Genomic DNA, 22737 nt, shown 5'->3' with positions numbered 1-22737 from the left:
GTAAGGCCCCTCCCATGAATGGGGTTCCCAGCTGCACTGGGCTGGCCCCGAGGGGCGGCCTGGAGATCTCGGGCGGGGGCCTTGGCTTGATGATCCCAGGCCACAGCTCGGGAGCCCCTGTGGGCAGGCCTCCCCCCCCCGGCTTCCCTGCAGGCCCCTGCCTCCTGCGCTGCTGGAGGAGCTCGTCTACATGGGGCTTACTCCACTAATGGGACTGGAGAACAGAAAACGCCTAACTGGCCCCTGCGCTCCGGGTCTTGGTTCGAGAGGGAAGACTTGAGGCCACACAACACCCCCAAGCCTGGGGCAGTTGCAGGTTCCTGGGTCGGACTCCCTGAATGTCCCCCAGCCCCCAGCCACCGAACTGCTGTGGTCCCTTGAGATTTGGGTGGAACTGTGGTCTAGTGAAGGGGGCTCCTTAAACCAGGGTGGGGGAAAGAACCCCTGAGAACTTCCTCAGTTCCTGAACCTTCAGAATTCTAGAGAGAGGGAGAGAGAGAGGGAGAGAGGGAGAGAGGGAGAGAGGGCCCGCCCGCCTGTCTATGCTTATTTCTTCTGTCCCATCCGGACAAGAAGCTGTTCGATGCCCCGCCCCCGTCTCTTTTTGCAGGTGGCAATTTCCCATTAAAAGGGGCTGAGCAAATTGGGTTTATTGCAGCAAAGGTCACATAGTTCCCAGTTTTAAATTGCTCCATGGATCGAGGCAGTGGGGCTATTAAATATTGTTAAGACTCCTGACTAGCCTGGCACATTGTCACCTTGGATGCATGCTGTGTACCTGTCTTGCTGACGTCGATGTGTCCGGCATGGAGACTTGCTAACAGGTCCTGTTTTTGCAGTTCCCGCACACCACGGCCCTCAGAATACCCTTCAGCCAGGAGGGAGCTCCGTTGCTCTAAGACTTGCCTGGTAAGGAACGTCGTCTCGTAGTTCGTGGAAGTGGTGTCTGTCTGTGAGTCTGTGGGTTCTGGAGGCTGCCCTCATCCTGGGGCTGCAGACCCCCCCACCCCGGGCCGGGTAGGAGCTCGCCCAGAGGCTCCCTTCTCCTCCCTGCACCGAGTCGGGTTGTGGAGAGGCTTCTGGACTCAACGTTCTCTGGGATCGAGTGTGGGTCCCGGGGCTTCCAGGGGGGATGACTGTATGATGACACGCTCCAAAAGTCTCAGAGCGGGGTCACAGCTGGGGGCGCCGCTCTGCAAGCTTGACTTCTTTCTCTCTGTGTGACATCCTCAAGGGTCGCTGTCCGCCGGTGGGGCTGCTGCCCAAAGCCAGGCGGCCCCATCCGAGCACCACCTGCGGCCCGTGTCCCCATCACCCACCGTGCGGGTCGGCGGCCCGGGCCCAGGCTCGGAGGAAACTTGTCCCAGAGCAGCTTCGCGTCTGTCATCCCAGAGTCAACATCGCAGACTCCGTCACGGAGTGCTTTCCTGGCATCGAAGCTGAGAAAAACCCACCGCGCCAACGAAGGGGCAGGGTTTGCATTTGATGCCTGCAGCCGCCTCATCAGAGCTCCCCGAGATACCGCCGTAAACCCACCCTCAGATCTCATTAGCCGAGCCCACCTCCCTCTGACCATGGGCCTCAGAGGTCACTACACAACCGGGGAAATTGATAGCGGAATTATGCGCTCAGAAATTAATTTTACGTTGCTCTGAATATATATTTTTTTATTGTGACTTTATCTTGTTGAAAAAAGTGCTTACTTCTGATTTTGTGGATATTACTGACCATGGATTACTTTTATTTTGGTTTTTACACAACAGTTATATTAGAAATTTGCTGTTTTATTCTTACCTTCTTAGTAAAAATCCTTTTATCACACAATGGGTAATTTATATCCATTACCAGGCCTTTCAATCCTTTTCAGTGGGGCTGTCAGCGCCGTTGGCACAGTAATGATTAATGTGATCTAATAATAGCGTGCCATTATATTACCTTAGTAAAACATGTACCAACATCCTATTCGGATCTACCAAATTCATAGCTTCCTATAATATTTTTGTTGAAAGACAGGATTACTATTTTTCAAAGCTGATTTTTTCCCCCTTTAACATATTTAATGAAATTCACAATTCTCTGCCTTAGTAATCCGGGCATGTGATTGGGTTCGGTGGGTGAATTTGACATCTGTAGGTAGCGTTGCGATTTGTCAGGGAGAGAGGTTGGACAGCCTCAGAGACCCGCCACCAGCAGATCCTGGGTTGTTTTGCTTTGAAAGAAAAAAAAAAAAAACCTGCTGGGTTTCCAGTCTCTTCTGACACGTAATAAGGAAGGTGTGTTTTAGATCAAAAGGCAAAAGAGTAAGTAATTTGGCTCTGAGAGTCCTTTCTTCCTCTCGTGTTTTATCCCCTGTTCGATCACCTGCCTGGGTCTGCAGGTGAGCCAGTGGCAGCCGCTTCACGCGCCCCTTCTGGGGGTTGCCTCTACCCTCCATCTCTGGCTCAGCCTCCCTGCATCGAGGCTGGGCGACTCTGCTGTGGGGCTGTCCTGTGCACTGCTGGGAGTTTAGCAGCATCCCTGGCCTTCCACCACCAGATGCCAGGTGTATACCCAATGCCCCCCAACTGTGACGACCAAAAATGTCTCTCAAAACTACCAGCTGTGCCCTGGGAGGAGGGGGGCCACAACCATCCCTGCCTGAGAACCACTGGTCTCATGTGACAGCAACACAACACAAGAAGATTGGTTTTGTGTGTGTGTTGGGGGTGGCGGTGGGGCGGGGGGAGTCCAGTTGGAGTTGCTGAGCTTGGTGGTGCTTCTTTGGGACACGTCTGGCTTTGAGAGGGAAGAGGTGGGGATGGGGGCTGCACACTGCATCCTTTTCCTGGCTGAAACCCAAGACGTCTTCCTCCTCTCTCCTCCCTCCTCCTCCTCCATCACAGAGCCTGGCCCCAACGAGGGTCTGAATTTTAGCTTCTTCCACTTAAATCCCATTATAATCACGACTGTGATTGATAACATTCCACCTTTTCAGAGGGCTTTCAGAATCTGTGTCAACCGAGGATGACATTATTGTAGCGCAGGCGAGATGTGTTCAAACAATTACACCCTCAAATCGAAGTGGGAAGGTTTGTCCTTCTATTCTGATGCCTTCGTGACGTGGCTTTGGCCAGCGCCTAGGCCCCCTCAGCCCCCGAAACCTTCAGCAGGAAAATACATGGGAAGGAGTAGGTTTTGCCCTTGATGCCACTCAGCTCCGAAACAGTTTGACTATTTGGGCTTCTTAGGGCTCGTGGGTAGAGGAGGAAGGAGAGGTTGTTGAGCAGAGGAGAGGGAGACAGAGAGGGAGACGGAGAGAGGGAGACGGAGAGAAAGATCCTTGCTTTTGATTCAGAACAAAAATTACTGCTGCAACATTGGCTCGAAATATGCAATCAACTGAAATCAGGAAAAGTATTTTGAATACAAAATTTATATTGAAATACTTGAATCTTGATACGTGTGCACCCATATACATGTATATATTTAAATCAAGGAAGAGAAGGCAAAAAATAAAGCTTTTGTCATAAAAATACTGCCTGTAGTATTTGCCCTCAAATGATTCCTGCCACATTGGAATACATCTTGGTACCGTTAGCATTTCCATAGAAGATACTCTTGTTTGTTTTTACAACTGATCCTTGATGATGACAACAAATGAAGAAATGGCTCTGACTTACCTTTGTTTTGGGAGGATTTCAAATACATTGTGATGCTTGGTGCAGGAAGCATTTTGGGGGCCCACCCCTTCTTCACTGGTTTCTGATCTGTCTCTCCCACGGCAGCATAAACCCAGTAGAAGTAGGGCCTTGTGTGTGTTCTTCAGTGTTGCTTTCCATACTCCCAAAATAGTGTCTGATGCATAGTAGGTTCTCAATGAAACTGGTGACTGGAAGGATGGATGAATAGGTGGGTGGATGGATGGATGGGTGGGTGGATGTAAGGATGGATGGATGGGTGGATGGATGCATTGATGGATGGATGTAAGGATGGATGGATGGATGGATGGATGGATGGATGGGTGGATGGATGGGTGGATGGATGGGTGGATGGATGGATGGATGGATGGATGTAAGGATGGATGGATGGATGGATGGATGGATGGATGGATGGATGTAAGGATGGATGGATGGATAGATGGATAGATGGGTGGATGGATGGATATAATAATGGATCGATGGATGGGTGGGTGGATGTATAAATGGGTGGATGGGTGAGTGGATGGATGGATGCATATGTGGGTGAGTAGATGGTTGGATAGGTAGATGGGTGGGTGGATGGGTGATGGATGAATGGGTGGGTGGATGTATGTATGTATGTGAGGATGATGTATGGGTGGATGGATGGATGGATGGAAGGATGGATGGATGGACATAAGGATGGATGGATGGATGGATGGATGGGTGGATGGATGGGTGGATGGATGGATGTAAGGTTGGATGGATGGATGTAAGGATGGATGTAAGAATGGATGGATGGATGAGTGGGTGGATGCATAGATGGGTGGATGGGTGAGTGGATGGATGGATGCATATGTGGGTGAGTAGATGGTTGGATAGGTAGATGGGTGGGTGGATGCATAGATGGGTGGGTGGATGGATGATGGATGTATGTATGTATGTGAGGATGATGGATGGGTGGATGGATGGATGGGTGGGTAGATGGGTGGATGGGTGGATGGATGGATGGATGGATGCAAGGATGGATGGATGGGTGGATGGATGGATGGATGGATGGATGCAAGGATGGATGGATGGGTGGATGGATGTAAGGATGCATAGATGGGTGGGTGGGTGGGTGGATGGATGGATGGATGTAAGGATGGATGGATGGATGGATGGATGGATGGATGGATGGATGGATGGATGAGTGGGTGGATGCATAGATAGGTGGATGGGTGAGTGGATGGATGGATGCATAGGTGGGTGAGTAGATGGTTGGATAGGTAGATGGGTGGGTGGATGACTAGGTGGGTGGATGGATGGATGGATGAGTGGATGGATGGATGAATGGGTGGGTGAATGATGGGTGGATAAATAGGTGGCTTGATGGATGGATCTATAGGTGGGTGGATTGTTGGGTAAGTGGATAGGCAGATGGATGGGGTTCTATCTCAAACCTGAATCTGATCTTAGAATAGCAGGCCTAGCAGTCCAAAAGAAATCCTACTTTTTTTTCATCTTTTCACCCCTTACCCTCTTAAACATTTTTTTTTTTTTTACATTTAAATGGTCATTTATACAAAGACATTCTCATTAGCTCTTCTTTTCAATCCAGTTTGTAAAATAGAAAAATAGGTTTAGGACCGTGCCGGGCAATCTCTGTAAGCCGAAACCACACGAGTGCCTTGTTGCATAAACATCTTTAGACATCCATGAGGGCACATACACAGAGGACTGAGCCTGAACACCTGGAGGCGGAGCGGGGGAAGGTGACCTCTTTCAACGTGGTGCATGGACAAGGAGTTTATGAGGCTCAGAAGACCTCGTGTCCAGATGACTAGTTGCCTGTCTCCTGGGTGACACTCTAATTTATATTGTATTTCATGTTCTTCTAGAGGCTCTCGTGTGTCCTCTGAAGACATGCCCGATCTCCGTGAGCCCGGGCGGTGCTTGGCCCTGTGGGGTCAGCCATCGCGAGGAGACAGGCTGAGGCCCTGGTGGTGGGGCGCCCGAGGCCAGGCACGGCAGACACGGTCTATCGGAAAGCTTATTCCCAGCCGTGAGGGTCAAGAGTCACCACATGCTTGACTTGTAAATTATGGCACAGTGAACATGATGGCTGCGCTAGTGTAAAGGCCACACAACGAGAAGAGATGAAAGACCCAGAGACCTGGCACCTTGTAGCAGAGGTACGGGCTCCGGAACCTCGGCTCCCCTGGGTCAGAACCCTGGCTCCCCCACTCACGAGCTGCGCGACCATGTGTCGGGGACTCCAAGTCCCGGGCCTCGGTTTTGTCATCTGTAGATTGGGAATGACAACAGTGACAACCTAGTCGATCACACAACCGAGCTGTGCAACGTGCTTGAGACCGTGCCCGGCTCCAAGCAGCATTTGATACACGTGCGTTGCTGCAGTCTGTTTACGTTTTCCCTGCTTAGCCCAACTCTCCCCCACTCTCTCCATTTATTTGAGATTAAGCAAAGTATAGGCCATTTTTAGATAATGAGCCTTCCCCCGCCGGACTCCAGCGAGGAGCCCGCCGGTGCTGCCAGGCGTGCGGTCTGGCCGGCCCCCGGGGCCCGTGGTGGTTCGCCAGTTCACAGGGCGTCAGGAAGGTGCTGAGTTTCCAAAGCCAGCTTCCCCTTTGTGAGGGAGCATTGTTGACACGCCACTGGGGTTTGGGATTTACTTGGTGTCGGGGAGCGCATTCCTGGGACGGATGCCACGCGGTCGTGGTGGGTGGGAACAGCCAGCTCCCGAAAGGGGGAGGGTGCGGGAGCCTCGTGGCTTTTGTCTCCCACCCCTTGTGAGCGGGCCTGCTTGGCTTCGTGGCCCCAAGTTTGTATTTTCGGCGTCCGCTGAAATTCAACGTTTTGCTTTTGGTTTATTATGTATGCGAGGATCTCGCTGATAAATACGTGTGTAATTGTACCGTCGTAACCGCTGCTAGTCAGCGACAACATATAATTAAACTCACCCTTGTAGTCGTTGAACTTTTCCGGCCCTGACAAGATCACTGACCACGCCGAGGAGGGTGTGTCTCCGGGTGCGAGCCACGCGCGTGCCCATGTGGCCTGCCCAGCCCGGCCCGCGGGGCGCCCCGGTGCGTGGTGGGGCACGACGGCGGGGTGCGGGATGGAAGGGTTGGGGTGTAGAGCCTGGGGTGCCTCTGTTCTTGTTGTCTACGCCCCGATGATGGCTGGGCCCAGAGCTGGGGGTGCTTGGTAGACTTGAATGGATAGTCTTGGGAAGCCCTCTTTTCACATAGGACCTTGGTACCCTTCTCCTCATTTTCCTTTTTTGGGGTGATGCTCACTGCATTGCTTTTATGCCCTACGCCAGGGGTTGGCAACCTACGGCCTGCGGGTCAGACCCAACATCCTATTTTTTTTTTTTTAAACATTTTTAAAGACTTCTAAGAATCGTGATGAAATACACACAACGTTTACCATCTCCTTCTATTAGGAATTTGACGTTTTTCAAGTGTCCGGTTCAGCGGCACGAAGTACACTCACGCTGTTGTGCAACCATCCCCACCATCCATCCATCCCCAGAACGTTCTCGTCGTCCCAAACAAGTTCTGTACCCGCTACGCGGCAAGTCCCCATGACTTTCTCCCTCCGGCGCCTGGAAGCTCCCCTTCTACCTTCTGTCTCTTAAACTTCTGCGTCTCTAACTTTGACTATTCCGGGTACCTCTGTAGGTACAGTCACACAGCACTTGTGCTTTGGGGACGGACTTGCTTTGCTTTTGGCGTAATATCCTCAAGGTTCACCCGCAACGTGGCACCCGGCAGGACTTCCTTTCATTTTACTGAATCATACTCCGCTCTGCGTGTGTGCACGTGCGTGTGCGCGTGTGCGTACACATACCGCGTGTCGTTGATCCATTCATCAGTGGACACTTGGGTTGCCCCCACGTCTTGGCGATTGTGAATAGCGCTGCTATAAACATGGGCGTACAAATATATCTTCAAGACCCTGCTTTCGATTCTTTTGGCTATGGACCCAAAAGTGGGATTTCTGGATCATATGGTAGTTCTATTTTTAATCTTTTTTTTAGGCATCTCCATAGCTGCTGTGCCATTTTATATTTTCAGCCTCCGTGCGCGAGGGATGCAGCTTCTCCACGGCCTTCCCAACACTTGCTTCCCGAATTTTTGATGGTAACCCTCCTACTGGGTGTGAGGTGGCGTGTTATTGTGGTTCCACCTATTTTTGTAGAGCTTATGAGCTAAGAATGGCTTTTACATTTCTAAATGGTTGGGGGAAAAAAAATAAACCATGATAAACAATGTCCCGTGACACGTGAAAAGTATACGAGATTCCGGTGTCGGTGTTCATACAGAAGATTTTCTAGGGATCCAGGCATTCCCACGCGTTGGTGGATCTCCCGTGGCCGCTTCCACGCCGTAATGACGAGAGCCGGGCGGTCGGGGCGGAGGCTGTGCGCCCTGCGGACCCCACGGTATTTCTCACCCGGCCCTTCACCCGACACGGGGGCCCACCGTGCCCCGTGCTGAGCACTTGCTAGCCCCCCTCTTGTTTAAATGCCCGTAGCAACCCACTCTGCAGACAGGAGCTGGGGCTCAGCAAACAGCTGACTTGCACCAGCGCCACCCCCGCACGTGGCCGTCAACCAGGATACGCGTGCCTGGCCCTACGTCGTACGCCCGTCACCATCCCCGTGAACACGACCCCGGGGAGGATGCTCTGCTGCATGGAGAACACTCACTAGGGTTTTAAGTGAGCCTGAGGTCAGGTCCTGGTTGGGATAAACAAAACCCAAACATACTTCTATTAAAATGTGATGTCGTCCTTGGGAGAAGTGGCAAATTTAGGGAGAAAATTTGCCAGGCGGGGCGTGCTCTACCCCGTTATTTCTTAGATTTGAATTATAAGACCTCTGCCCTGGGCTGCAGGGCGGGACGAGCTTTCAACTCCACTGAAGCGGGAGATGGTTTCGGGATGCCTGGGCGTCTACACGCACAGCATTTCCTCGGGATTAGAAGGAGATCGATAAGTTCTTCTTGCATTAAAAAAAAGTGAATTATTTTCCTAACCCAGAGGAGAGAAAGCCAGGGTGTAACAGGGGAAAGTGTTGATTGATTCTTTCCCCTCCGTTCTTTTGCTCGCACGCTGTGTGGCGTGAATCCTGGATAGATATCTGTGGCTGGCCCCGGATCTTTTCCCTCGAACGTGAAGACCTGCAGGCCCCGTTGCCCACGGGCGGTCTCGACGCCCCCTTTACTTCTGGCTCAGACGCTGAGCCGTCGCCACGGGGGGTCCACATACCTGCCTCCTCCCTCCTCGCTCCCCTCTCCGTCTGCCAGGACGCGCGGACCTGGTACCAGGAGCCTCCTTGCATCTCTCCATGCGGAGGACATGCATCTCCATGCATCATGGACGTAGCCCATCGATCCAAGCTTTGGGGATGTTGCGGGGAGGGTGCGGCTCCCGGCTCCAGGGAAGGGGTGGCCTCGGGTCTGTCGCGAGCCCAGCAGCGCGGCTCCCCTGCTCTGTTTGGGAATGTGAGACATTTCCTCCCCGTCACTACTGTATTTCGACGGGAGGCTTCGTGCCGTCGCAGCGCTTTCCGAGAACTCTTGGCTGTGGCGTAGGCCCAGTGGAGCTGGACCCCTCCCCGTGCAGCTTTCCGGCCCGATTCATCCTGCACGAAGGGAAGTACGATGACCTGAGCTGCGGGATGCAACGTGAGCGGCGTGTGATTAGCACGCTGCAAGACGGGCGGCAGTGGCTTTGGATTTTTGAGTTTCCTGTGTGAAGATGAGCAGCGGTGCCTTACGTACGCAAGGGGCCTGCGCCTCCCGGTGCTTCGGAAGCCTTCAAGCAATGGATTGTTCTGGAAGTGGCTTTGTGGCCGAGAGTCGGTGGGAGAGGACAGGGATGATGGGCTTTGGAAATGGGAATGTCTGGGACTTATTTTTTCTGTTTAAAAGAGTAGGTTTGGATCTTGGCCTGGTCTCGGTCTCTGGCCGCCCGTCGCCCGGTGGGCCGTAGTGGGATGGTCCACAGACACATCGGACTTTGGGTGTCCTGCCTCTTCTGGCTCTGCCTGGCCCGTTCTCTCGGTCGCCCTTGGGCTCGCCCCAACCCCCAACACTGAGGAGCTTGCAGCCCGGAGGGAAGGGAACTAAGTTGGCAGAGACGGGGTTGCGTGCGTTTGCGGAGCCGTGGTGCCGGGCGGGGTGTCCGTGGTGAATTTTCCCCTTCCCCAAAGACGTTTTCATGGTCTTCACGGAGTATTGCGAGGAGATGATCCAGTTTTCCTCATGTTCACGTGTGGGGGGTGTTTCGTGTCTAAAAACAGTCGATAACACAGGATGAGGCTCTTAACGAGTGCGCTGGCCTCAACGGTGTACTTTTTGTTCCTTAACAAAATGTAACTTAAGAAAATATTGACCGTAAAGACCTAAGTTGGGTGCATGCTAGAATCCCCCCCAAGTTTCCGTTTCTCCCCTCTAGGCCCCAATGTGTGTGTTGCATTTTTTTTTTTTTTTAAGATTTTATTTATTAATCATGAGAGACACAGAGAGAGGCAGAGACCCAGGCAGAGGGAGAAGCAGGCTCCATGCAGGGAGCTCAACGCGGGACTCGATCCCAGGACCCTGGGGTCACGCCCTGAGCCCAAGGCAGATGCTCAACCGCGGAGCCCCCCAGGGTCCCGTGTGTGTTTCTAGACATGTCCCATCCGCGGTGTTATCACCGTCCCGTAACGAGATGGCAAGCGGCAAAAGTCTTCATGAGCGGCAGCCCCCTGGGAGTCTGCAAAATGCCCGGGGGAGGCGGTGCCACCGCAGACCCCACTGAGCACCTGCCTCCTCCTACGGGGCAGCTTCCCTGTCCCCCCGGGGCCCTCTCTGAGGCCTCAGACTGAAGGCTGGGAGAAGGTTCCAGGGGAAGGTTGGGGCAAGCACGCGTGGCTGGGGGCTGTGTGGGCCGAGGGAGGAGGGCCAGCCTGGGCGGGACGAGGCTCTTAGACCCCCCACCTGCTGCGGTCGCCAGGGTGGCCTGGGGAGTCCCGGGCCCCACCCAGCCTCAGGCTCCCCCCCCCGTCGGGGTGTGGGTGAAGAGTTTCGGACCACACGATGTCGGCGGTTCTTTGGAGATCTTGACAGAACCACCTAGACCAGTAATGGACATGGCGCGGGGGTGGCGGTTACAGGCGGATTCTGACCTGGTGCGGGGGGACAGAGGTCCGCATACCTGACGGGCTCCGGGCCGCGCGGCACCTGGGGGCACACGTTCACCTGGAGGGCGGGGGACGACAGGAGCCCACAGCTTCTGGGAGAAGGTCCGAGAACTTGGATCTCTCGCAAGCTCGAGGCCATGTCAATGCTGCTTTCTCCGCGGATGGAACTTTGCAAACCGCCGGCCTGGTGTCATCCAGGAAGCCCACGGTCACTACGTGGGCCACACGGGTTTGGGGGCCGGGGCTCTGGGATCCACCGGCCGCTCTGTCCGGGCCAGTCCGTGCCTCTGCCCCACGAGCTTCCTTGTCGAGGTTCCATGTGAGAAGGATTCCTGGACAGAAAAGAACAAAAAAAAGTAAATCTGTAGATTTCTGAAGTCGAGGCAGGACTTGTGATGGTGGGATGGTGACCCAGGCAGGCTGCTCGGCCTCCCTGCCCCGAGGCCCGCCCCGTCCCGCAGCCAGGCCCTCCAGCGCGACTCCGGGCCTCGAGGGGCCTGCACCTGTAGGGGGGTCCGGCCGCAGCTCCCGTGAGGCCGAGGGCGGGCAGCCAGGGTGCCCGGGGACCGTCCCCCCAGCGCCAGCCGCCGTTCTCGTGTGCATGCGTGGGCTCAGTTAATTCTTGTGAGGATCCCGTGAAATAAGGACTGTCGTTATCTCGTGTTGTGCGCGTTCCAAGTGCTTGATGCCGCCTCCCGGATGGAGGCTGAGTGGACCCCAGGGGCGGCCCTTTAGGCCGAAGGGGCGTGAGCTTCTCTGGGCCTGGGGGCGTTTGGGGAGGGGAGCAGAGCAGGGCCCCGTATCCCAACAGCGCGGGGGACGGAGCACGGGGCCCTGCTGCCCCTCGGAAGAAGTCCCCAGGGCTGTCCTTCTCGGTCACGTCCTGGGTGGCTAAGGGACGCCGGCCAGTGAGCCCGTGGCTGCGCACGAGTGTCGCGGGGAGAGTCCACGAGCCAGCCAGGGGCAGGGGTGCGGGTGGAAGGCTCCGGGTCCAGATCCTGCCGCGTGGCCGCTGCCTGTCCCCGTAGAGAGACCCGTGGGTCAGCCCCCCGCTCGCCATGCGCCCAGCACCCCGGGAGCCAGGCCAGTGTCCCGCACCCCAGCTCCTCGCCCAGACGTCCCGCCAGAGCTCGTTTTTGCTCCGGGGCAGGGCTGGGGCAGGGGCCGGGGCGGGGAGGCACCGGGTGTTCCCTCGGCTCGGCCAGTGGGGCTGCAGGACCCTTTAGTGCTACTCCCGTGGTCGCAGCCGCGCTGGGCACCCCCCCCCCCACCCGGCGTGAACCTCGGTCTTGGGCCTTCACCGAGGGGCTTCCAGGGAAGGTGCGCACGGGAAGTTCACCTGCAGCGTAACGGGATTTCCGCAGAAGTCACTTTCTTAACAGAGCACGTTCGACCCCAAGCCACTTCCCTTCTGCACCTTGGAAGGTTTCATGCCCGAGCTTTAGCAGGTGGTCGAGTAGGGGTGGCTGATGCGTCCTGGGCCGGGGCCGCGCCCTGGGAGACAGGAGGGAAGCCTTCCCGGCAGAGGCGTGGAGCAGGGGTCCCCGGGGCCACGGAGCCCCGCAGGGGGCCATGGGGCGCAGCTCAGATGTCCCCGTGGGAGGGAGGCAGCTCGGGGAAGGAGCGGCCACGTGCTGAGTGAGGCTCCCCAAGTGGCTCCTGGGGCTCCGCGGACCCTCTGGTCTGTGCTTTGTGTGAATATGGACACATGCGCGGGGAGCTCAGGGCGCCCTGAGAGAGCGGCCCCCACGGCTGAGCGTTTCACACCCATGTCCCGCTCATCAGCAGCCCCCCCTTTAGATTCTGGGGAGCAGAGCCACATGGCCACGCTCTCTGAGTCAAGCCTGGCCCCTGCCTCCAGAGGGCGTCCCCGGGGGGTCCCACCCCACGCCACCCACTGTGCACAAGGATGGAGCTCGGGCTTTATCCTGCAGAGCACCGGGGGGCGGGTGCAGCGTGGGCCTGGGGCTTCGTGCGCCCTCCTTCGCGCCCCAGGGGAAGGTCTTACCCGTCCCCCCCCCCCCCCCAGTCTCTCAAACACGGATTCTCCCTCCGGCCTCTTGGTTGAGGGCTCCCCAGGGCTGGTAGCTCCAGGGTGGGGACCTTGATGACCACGGAAGGGGAAAGGCCGGCTTGCGGACTCCTTGCTTCCTCCGTCTCAGCCCAGAGACGCTCTTCTGGAATCTAGGAGCCCCCGGGGCCAGGGGACACGCAGTAGTGGTGGTTTAGGAATTACCGGGAGGACCTGCTCCACCTGCAGGTGCCCAGGCCCAGACCTGGAGGTGCACTGGTCAGGAAAGGGACCTGGGAAGGGGGCATCTCTGTGTCTCACAAACCCCTTTGGCCATGCAGCGCCTGGAGATTATAGTAATGTCGGACCTGAATTTTAGCAGGTGGGCATCGCCCCAGCCTGGACCTTGGACGACTAGATGCCCCGGGAGCTTCTTTCTCTGGGTCAAACCTCTGGAGTTCCCGGATCTCAATTTTCTTACCAATAAAAAGAGAAATGAGGTCTATATGATTCCTCAGAGTCCTTCCAATTCAGAAGTTCTAGCACATTAAAAACAATCTGCATTTTCGGCCTGGCAAGTTACAGTTTCCCCTGGAAGGGGGCCCACGAAAGGGAGAGAGAGTGGGCGCTGCGGTGTGAGGCCGAGGTTACGAGGGCGGCCCCCGTGAGAGCGTCGCTCCTATTTATTGAAATTGCTGATTCTAATCGCCCTGGATGCTCCCTTGATAAAAAAAAAAAAAAATTATAATCCTCTGTAAATTATGAATACCTTGAAACTCACAAATTCTATCACTTTTGTGATTGGCAACATTAAATGACAACAGCTCATTTAAATAAGCAACATCTGGACATTATTATTTTTAGGGATCTTTTTTTTTATTTTTCATCTGTTGATTTAGAAATCTGGGGCCTTTATGAATCTTGCATGAATATTCTTTTATATTCACATCTACCGCCGAGACACAAAGAAATAGCCCAAAAAATATCGTCCAGTGATTCTTTGATGCAGCGCATGTGTTTTTTAAACAACAAATCCATTGTGAACGAGAGAAGATATGGAAGAGCCTGCCTGGGAGTGTAGGTGGAAGGAGCGGCTTGATCTCCTAAGAGCCAGAAAAGCCCGACGATTCAAAGCCACACGAGGAAGAAGGTTTTGGTTTTATATGTAATAATAAAACATTTTAGAATAACAATATAATTTTGGACCGATGATATCAGAATATGGTATTCACAATTTCTCAGAATAATCCAATTTAGAACAATGTATTCTGAGCAGGTTTGGTAAAAATAGGTCTATCATCCCATGGTATAAGATAATGCATTAATTTTTATGAGTGACTTATGGAGATGTACGCGTCGGTTAAGAGTTAGGATAAACATAATATTCCTTAATTAATCCATTATGCCATGGTACACATGTGCCATTTTTATTACCTCAAAAATGAAAAATGTCAAAAAAGGAAATTGCTGCTTTTTTTTATAACAAAAAAGCCTTTTTTGAAAAATCATAAAATGTCTAATCTAATTCACCATATAATACTAATGAGCTCAACAAGCCATCTCAATGCACAGTTTAGGATAAAAGGTCATCGGTTTCTGGCAGTCAAATTCCAGCACTTTTTCAGACGAGACAAAACCTTTCAGCACCAAATATCGGAAATGGCATTTGTGATGAGAAGCGTTATTAACGTCGGAGAGTTTTAGAAATTCGCATTACAAACCGCCCCCCCCCCCCCCCCCGCCCGCCGCCCCCGCACCCCGTGTTTGCTGAATCTCAAGGCGGCAGATGCCGGGAGCAACCACCCAGCTCAGGCCCGTCCAGCCGGCCCCCCGGGATGTGTGAACACGTCGCCCACCCCGGATCTGAGTGGCGTCGAGTCGGGATCACACGTGCACACACGCGCACACGCATGGAGGAGCTCGCCGGCCCCTCCTGCCCTGCGGTCCCTCCACTTGCTTCCTGGGCTCCGTGCCCTCCAGGCTGTGTCCGCGTCCTCTGGATGTGTCCCCGTCTCGGGCCTGCTGGGTCTTGTGTGTCCTCGCAGCCGGGGCCACCAGGAGACACGTCCCGCGCCCCCCGCAGTGGCACTTGGTGGCGGCGATCGGCCTTGTTATGGAAAAGAATTGCCAGGCGGGTTGGGGGAATGGCCAACAGAGGACCGGAATCATGAAGCTGAAAGTAATATTACCGACTGGAGGTCATTTTTCCCAACTGAGGGACAATAGTTTGCCACTATAAACTGCACATTGCAGTCAGTATATGTTTTATTAAACCATTTAAGGAACTTGGGAGCCATTTCATTTAAACTTGCTGCTTGATGGAGCTCGGGGCCGGGCCGGAGCAGCTCGGGAAGGCGGCCTGGAGGCCTCTGCAGGGGGGAGGCCCCGGCGCGGTGGGACGCGGTGGTGGGGGCGGGGATGGGGGCCCGGCCGGCAGGCCTTGAGCGTGTGCGTGTGTGTAGGTTCGGGTCCCAGCTCTGCACTAACCAGCTCGGTGACCTTGCTCGCATCGCCTGTCTCTGCGGCACACGCTCTGCTACTGCAGAACCAAGGCCTTGGTTCGACGCGAGGGGCAGGGTCCCCGTCAGCTCACGGATTCTCTGAGATGTGGGCCTGTCGGGGTCCCCCCCCGCACCGCCCATCACACGGGTGCCTGCCGTCATCCCTGCCCGAGCAGGCCCCCAGCCGTGGTGTTCTGATGGGCTCTGGGGACTGGGGCTCCCCTGGCCCAGCAGCGCTGTGCGGGGGCCCAGCGGACGGTGCGTGGGGGGCACCAGCGCCTGATTCTCAGGTTGATCACCGCCTTTCCAGACATCAGTGCCTGATCCTCTGCAGATGCTCTTGTGTCTGGGGACGTAGGAGCTGTGGTGGGCACATGCCGGGGTCAGAGCACAGGGCTCCAGGCCCACCCTGACTGTGGCCCGGTGACCCACTCAGGAGCCTCAGTTATCCGGCCTGTGCAATGGGGCGACAGTGATGGTGCTGCTAACACCCACCCCCACCCCATCCCCAGCCTGAGAAGGCCCAGTGCTTGGGCCTCGTAAGCTCTAAAGTGTAACGGAAATGATGTCTTTTATCACCATTGATAACATTCTGGTCATGATTTAGCTCTAAACGCCTCCCTGAATCGCACGCCCGTGGATTCCGTGTCCACAGCTTGTGCCCAGTGACTACAGGAGCCGAGGAGCTGGCCCTGCTTTATCTTTAAAAGTAATTAACAGGATGGAATCCGGCATTTTGGCTTTCTCAGCCCTAACCGGTGGTCTTTAGTAGGTGGCCTTAATTCTACAAAGTTATATAACCAAATCTTTTGTCTAATTGGTAACTATATTTAGGAGGTAGAGAAATATGTGAGCTATTCGTTTCGATTAAATTTTTTATTATGCACTCTGCATTTGGATTGACAACTATTAATATTAAAGAGCTTGGCCAAATTGAAATTTGTATTGCTGGAGAGACTTAAATATAATGTATGATGCTGAAAAAAAAAAAAAAAAGCCCGGGGAATAAGGGAATTACCAGGCTGGGTGCAGACAGGTCCCTGCCAGGTGCTGCGTGCGCCCGGCGAAACCAGCCCCAGCTCTGCCGGCTGCGGGGGGAGGCGTGTGGAGGGGTCGGGGCCGGGGCCACTTTCAAGGAGGGGGCTCAGTAAAGATGGAGAGCACCTGTGAGCACCGTGTACGGATCATTTTTTTCTGATGACTGTTTGTATAGAGTAGTTTCCCCGTCACTAACGAGAGGGTCTGGGGGGAAGGGAGAAACGGTGCCACGTGTCACCCGTGTGACGAGGGGGCCCGGCTTCTTCAGGAGCCCGGACACAGGTGTGTCGAGGTTCTGAAAGCCTGTGGGGAGGTTGACGGCTCTGTCTGTCGGCAGGTGGGAGGACTCAGGGCCACGGCCACGTGGGGAATGCTGGGGTGGGGGTGAGGGGGCTGGTTCTTTTTTTTTAAAAATATTTTATTTATTTATTCATGAGAGACAGAGAGAGAGAGAGGGGGAGAGACCCAGGCAGAGGGAGAAGCAGTCTCTATGCAGGGAGCCCGATGTGGGACTCGATCCTGGGTCTCCAGGATCACGCCCTGGGCTGAAGGTGGCCCTAAACTGCTGAGCCACCCGGGCTGCCCGGGGGGTCTGGTTCTAACTCTGCTGCAGACACGCCCTGGAGCTCGACCCTGGGTCATTCTGTCTGTGGGGCTCTGTCCCCCAGACAGGCCTGTGGCCTTCCACAGCGCACGTGGCGATCTCACGCAGGATTGTGGACGATTGGCACCAGGGCCTGAGAGGCCTGCAGCGATGGGGACTCGGGTGGGGGGACCTGGGGTGCGTCTGTGTCCACGCAGCCCCTGAGCAACAGACCCAGCTCTAGAACTCCGTTTGGGACAGACTCTCAAGTGAGAACATCCTCTTTCGGAGCCTCCAGCTCCAGAGGGCCGAGGACGAGGCCGCAGCCCACGGGCCACGGGCTTCTGTTAGCTGGGGCTCGCATACTCCAGGCAGCTCCGCCTTCTGCGGGGGTCCCCTTGCTGTGCCCTAGGTCTGGGAGGTCACCCTGTTCCGTTCCCAATGTGCAGGCAAACGCCCCGGTGGCCCGGGCTGAAGAGCGTCCCCGTGCAGGGTCCCCGCACTGCCCCGTGAGATGCTGTGCCTGAGGCTGGGCTTCGCTTTGCACACGCTGTGCCCCCCAGGCCGTGGGGCTATGCCGCCCATGGCCGCTCGCCCCGTGTCCCCTGCCGCTGTGCACAGAGGGCACTCAGTGTGTCCAGATGCCCCGATACAGCTCAGCAGATCTGGCAAAGGAAGGACGGGTGATGACGTCACATTTGCTGCCGCGGTTAGGTTTATGCCATTTCCCCCGACCCCTCCCCGGATTATGAAAGAGACTCCTTTTCACCTGTGATGTTTGCAAAACCTTTCCAGACGTCGGGAGCTGGAATATGTAGGCAAACCTCGGTTAACAAGGACGTGCAAAGGACCGGCGGTTCTGGCTCATTGGATGATACGGACACTTGAGGTTTTTACCTGCCAACGTCTCGATTCCAGACGCTTCGGTTCTGTGTGATTTTTTTTTAACCTCCAGGAGGTCTAGGTGGAGAAATGCTTTCTGGAGCCTGACGGGTGTCCCACGCCTCTTGGAATGGGGGGAAGGGCCAGCCCCTTGTGTCCTCGCTGTCATCGCGCCCGGGTCGTCTCCCACAGGTGACCCCAAGCTCCTGGCGGAGGTCGGCGGGGGGCCTGTTCCACCCCTGCCCGTTACTCAGCGGCCCGTGCACGTGTGCTGCCCTGACAGGTCCCGTGTGGTGAAGACACGCGGCGGGGGCTGCAGGTGGGCGGGCTGGCAGCGTGGCCGGGTCTAGCGGCCTGCACGTCCCCCGCGGCTTCCCAAGGCAAGCGTCTGCCTCTGCCCGGGGCCAGGGCTGCGGCCCCCAGTGTGGGGGGGTCATGCCTCTGGGGCACCCTCTGTCGGTGCTGGGTCGGGGCTGGTGCCGGGAGACCCCGGCCTCTGCCTGCCTGGGTGGGGACAACCTGGACTGGGTGGTGCCCGGGGTCTCGCGGCCGCGCAGTGGGCCTGGGGCCGGGGGGGGGCCCTCCACCCAGTGCCCTCCTTAGCCGCTTCCCATTGGCTTCCTTCCTTCATTTCCCTCTTCCCCGCTGGCCCCGACCAGCGCTTCCTGGGATCACCTCCCGCACGGACGCTGCTCTTACAGCTGTATCTTAGGGCCTCTTCTTAGGAGATGCAGCCTGAGGCCCTGGGGTGGCCTGCATAACGGATGGATGCTCTCCAAGGCTGGGTGGCTGATGCCTTCTTCAGCTGCGTCTTCCAGAAAGCCCGGAAGGGAGGAAGTGGAGGTCATGAACCCATTCTCCGGGTGGGGAAGCAGAAGCCCAGGGAATGGGTCTGAGCTGGGACCAGATGTCGCTGCTCAGTGGGCCCTCGAGGCCTCCTGCGGCCCGTGCCCAGCTAAGGGGGAGGAGGAGTGGCTTCCCCGAGGCCGCTGGGGCTGACAGGTGAGCTGACCAGGTGAGGCCCCCAAGAGGTGCTTTGCTCCACTAGGTCTGGAGGGGAAGTGGCAGGTGACAGGGGGTGTGGCTGCCACTTAGAGCGGGTGACAGGCCTGGCCTTCTGTGGAGCAGCCAGCCTGGAGGCGGTTGGCCCAAGCCTTGGGTCTTCCTCCCCGGCGAGGGGAAGTGGTGGGCAGCAGACTGGCCCGGGTGCCCCTGGTGGGGCGGGACAGGGCGGGGAGGAGCCAGGCCTGGTTCTGACCTGCCTGCCAGCTGGCAGTGAAGCCTCCCTAGGCAGAGGGCTCCGTGGCCCCCGGGGGCTCCTGGCTGTCCCTCACCTCCAGCTGGGGAGACTGCTCGAGGCCGACAGACATCGCTGTCCCCAGCACATTCGCTCATTTGAAGCCCTGCACCTTTTCAAGTTAGAGCCCGAGAAAGTACCCGGAGAAGAGTGGGGAGGCCCGAGGCCTAGGAGGCAGCAGACCGGGGAACGGGTTTCCCATTGGTTCCAGGGCCCGAGGCTGCACTCCCTTCTTTCTGGGTCTCGGTTTTGCGAGATCGGGGTGGACGGTCCGAGCCCCCCGCTCCAGTCAGGGTGGCGGGGGAAACCCGAAAGGAGCTCGGGCCGGCGGGGGGCACACAGAGACTGCGTGGAGGAGACTTGGTGCCCCTGCTGGACCCCTAGAGGGCCCGGTCGGACCGCCCCAGCTGCCAATTAGGTGGATTTAGGGCTCTGCCAGTGGAGCTGAGCATTGACAGTGAGCATCTGGGCATCGGGGCTTGATGTGGGGGGAGCACCAGCTCCGGGTGCCCAGGGTCTGAGCTTCAAGCCCCTCAGATACGCCCTGTGCCTCAGCTCCCTCCACCACAGACACGCTGCTGGTGTTTTCTCGGCTCCTGCCGGCGCCCAGCTGGGGGCTGAGGGCTGCTCTGGAGCATCTGTGTTGGGTGAGGCCTGCCCCCGGACTTCTGGCCACGTGGGGTCCGTTGGGTGACCTCAGGCCTGGGCCGGGAGTCAGGGAGCCCACCTCCGGTCACTCGGAGGACCCTTCCGGGCAGGGCTGGGTCCGTGGCCCTGTGCCCTGGGCCCTCCTTGACGCTGGCTGGGTGGCAGCCTGCAGTGGCCCCTGTGCGCGGGGAGGGGTCAATGCCCCTTGGTGCCCTCCCTTTGCTCGGTCTACCGCGGCGTGGGGGCCAGACGCAGAGTAGGTCCTCGTAACGTATATACCGATGTGATGTGGCCGCGGGTCGCATCAGCTTCTTTCTTTCCCTCCAAATTTTAACGTCAGATGCCTGTATGGTGCCGACTCCCACTGCCAAGTGCCCGCATCACTCACCCATTTATTCATTTGCTCATGGAATCTGTGGGGTGCGTAATCGTTGTGCCTTATTGGCAGTTTTAATTCTATATTCTTTTTTTTTTTTTAATTTTTCCCCCCCCGGAAAGGTCAGTCAGTGGCTCGCTAGCTGACCAGGCCAGCGTGTGCATTCCCCAGAGAGACATTTTGGTGCAGAAATGCTCGTTTGCATTGGTCAGACTTCGGCTTTGCCTTCCTGTCCTCTCCTGCCTTGAATCCGTGTCTTGGAACTCCTAGGACTCACTGGGGCGCCCTCCGTGTCTTTCTGCCGTCCTGGCTTCACCCGTCTTTAAGATCGCAAGGCCCACGGGTATCAAATTGGGTGTGGATGTCTTGGGCTCGCAGGGCTCTTACCTGTGATGTTTCCATAGAACAGATGGACACCCCGCAGGGGCCCGGCGTAGGGCGTGCGGCGTCTGAAACCCCTCTAGGTTGGGTTTTGGCTTTTGCCTCGAGGGGCACGAGACCCGTAGTGCATTTTCAACCCGTGATTTTGATTCGCAAGTCGGGGAAGGCGGTTATGAGCTTGTGTCAGGAAGAAGACGGAAGCGTCTGGAAAGCCTAGTTTCAGTAAAGTTACTTCTGAGCTGAAAATGTTCAAAGTGCAGAGATCTATAGTCTCGTGGGTTATTTTATGGTAACTTTCTCTATGCAGCTGTGTTTGCTGCAAAAACTCACATTTCTGTGTGGAACACTGAATGAAATATGAATGTGCTTTTTACAATTTAGTACTTTTAATAAAGGATTTGTGAGCAAAGAGCTTAAGTACAAGAGCCACAAAACATATAGATAAAAATATAGCCATAATCACACATCAACCCCCAGAAAATTCATTACGTAGAGAACATCAGTAATTGAGAGAAGTTGAGAGAACCGACAGGAAAATAATATATATGCCCGGAATTCTAAAGGCATGAATCCTTTTAGCTGGGATCAGGGCTTCTGAGTTCTCTGGGGTGGGTGTTTTATTACAGCGGATGCTTTACTTGGAAGGATGCAATTTATTATCATCGAATTCACATGGCAACATGAATTTGGATTTGGGTTTCTGGGAGAAGTTTACAATTAGTTCCCTCATATATATTTATGGCTTCGAAAAACACTTGATGTTAAAATAATTTAAATACTTTACCTTTTTTTTTTGATCGATCGGTGAAGTATCACCATTCTATATTTTTATAGACCCTCCTGCTTGCCCCCAAACTAGCTGCTGCTGAGTGAGGTGTGGCTGTTGGGATTGGGTGGGCACTGTTCCCAGGGCCGGAGGACATGAAAAAAAAAAAAAGAAAGAAAGAAAGAAAGGAAGGAAGGAAGGAAGGAAGGAAGGAAGGAAGAAAGAAAAGAAAGAAAGAAAGAAAGAAAGAAAGAAAGAAAGAAAGAGAAATAAAAGAAAAATCCAGCCCCCTCTGCTTCGGATATCCAAAAAAAAAAAAAAAAAAGAAAAAAAGAAAAAAAAAAAAGAAATTAAAGAAAAATCCAGCCCCTCTGCTCGGATATCAAAAAAAAAAAAAAAAAAAAAAAAAGAAATAAAAGAAACATCCAGCCCCTCTGCTTGGACATGCAAAAAAAGAAAGAAAAAATAAATAAATAAAAGAAAAATCCAGCCCCCTCTGCTCGGACACGCAAAAAAAAAAAAAAAGAAATAAAAGAAAAATCCAGCCCCTCTGCTTGGTCTGGTACATTGGTCTTCATTGAGGGATGCTTTTCCGTTTTTTTAGATTTCCGTTGTTTCCTCATTGGGAACGTTGTTCGGGGTGCTCAGAGCAGACCCCCAGAGAGGACTAGCGGGTTAGCCGCGAAGGCGCGTCTCCGCGACCTTACTCACCCACCCGGAGGCCCCGCTCCTCCCGCGCGTCTTTCCTTGGCTCCCTAACTTTTAGGAATTGTCAGCGGGCTCTTGATCCGTGTGGTTTTCGCTTTTTTTTCTATTAAAACACAGTAAGAACTTGATTACGTGTTTCAGTGTTTCTCAGCCTGACCCACGAGTAGGACCGGCGACAACGATGTAGTTATTGGCTCGTGTTTATTGCCAATGCAGTGGGGTTGCGGCGTCTGACATTTTCTTCTCACTGTGTTGAAGCTTTTAGCGAGTTGCTCTCCTTACCCAGAAAGCAGCACAACTTGGCCTCTCTTTGCAGATGGGTTACACATTCCTTTAACACTGGCATGCTCCCCTAACCTCCCTGGGTGGCTTTCGATGACTTAAACACAGTAATTGGCATGGAGGGCTGAAGCTTTATTTTATGATATTAAATCATTCTCTTCTGGAAACGGAAATCTGCAAAGCATACCGGTCATTATGTGAAGGCCTGTGCTCACTCGGGCCCCGGCTGACGGATGGCGACGTCCCGGAGAACTTAACGAAGCCCACCTCCAGGGGGGTGCCCTCTCTCACCTTGGAGGCGAGCGCAGGACGGAGGGCAGGACCTGGGTTCCACCTGCTGCCTTCCAGGGACAGAGGTGCTCGGTGCACAAAGGGTGACATTACCCTTGAAGTACTCAGAACGTGGACTG

The 22737-nt window shown here is 55.1% G+C and overlaps 1 protein-coding gene across 4 annotated transcripts in view; it reads left to right on the top strand.

Annotated features, from left to right (window-relative positions):
• The window catches only part of LOC119863924 (zinc finger protein 536), a 428184-nt gene that overhangs the window by 53257 nt on the left and 352190 nt on the right, over nucleotides 1-22737 (top strand). The window contains exon 1 of one of the 4 annotated variants that reach the window (XM_038529522.1): nucleotides 824-909. The exons of the other annotated variants lie outside the window; for them this stretch is intronic. The gene's annotated coding sequence lies outside the window, so the exon portion shown is untranslated. Of the gene's footprint in view, nucleotides 1-823; nucleotides 910-22737 lie in introns of those variants that run through there. 4 annotated transcript variants of the gene reach the window in all.

This window comes from Canis lupus, chromosome 1 (genome assembly GCF_011100685.1).
Source record: "Canis lupus familiaris isolate Mischka breed German Shepherd chromosome 1, alternate assembly UU_Cfam_GSD_1.0, whole genome shotgun sequence".
In the NCBI taxonomy this organism is placed as follows: domain Eukaryota; kingdom Metazoa; phylum Chordata; class Mammalia; order Carnivora; family Canidae; genus Canis; species Canis lupus.
The sequence above is the reverse complement of the archived record's forward strand: the minus strand, read 5'-3'. Positions and strand labels throughout refer to the sequence as shown.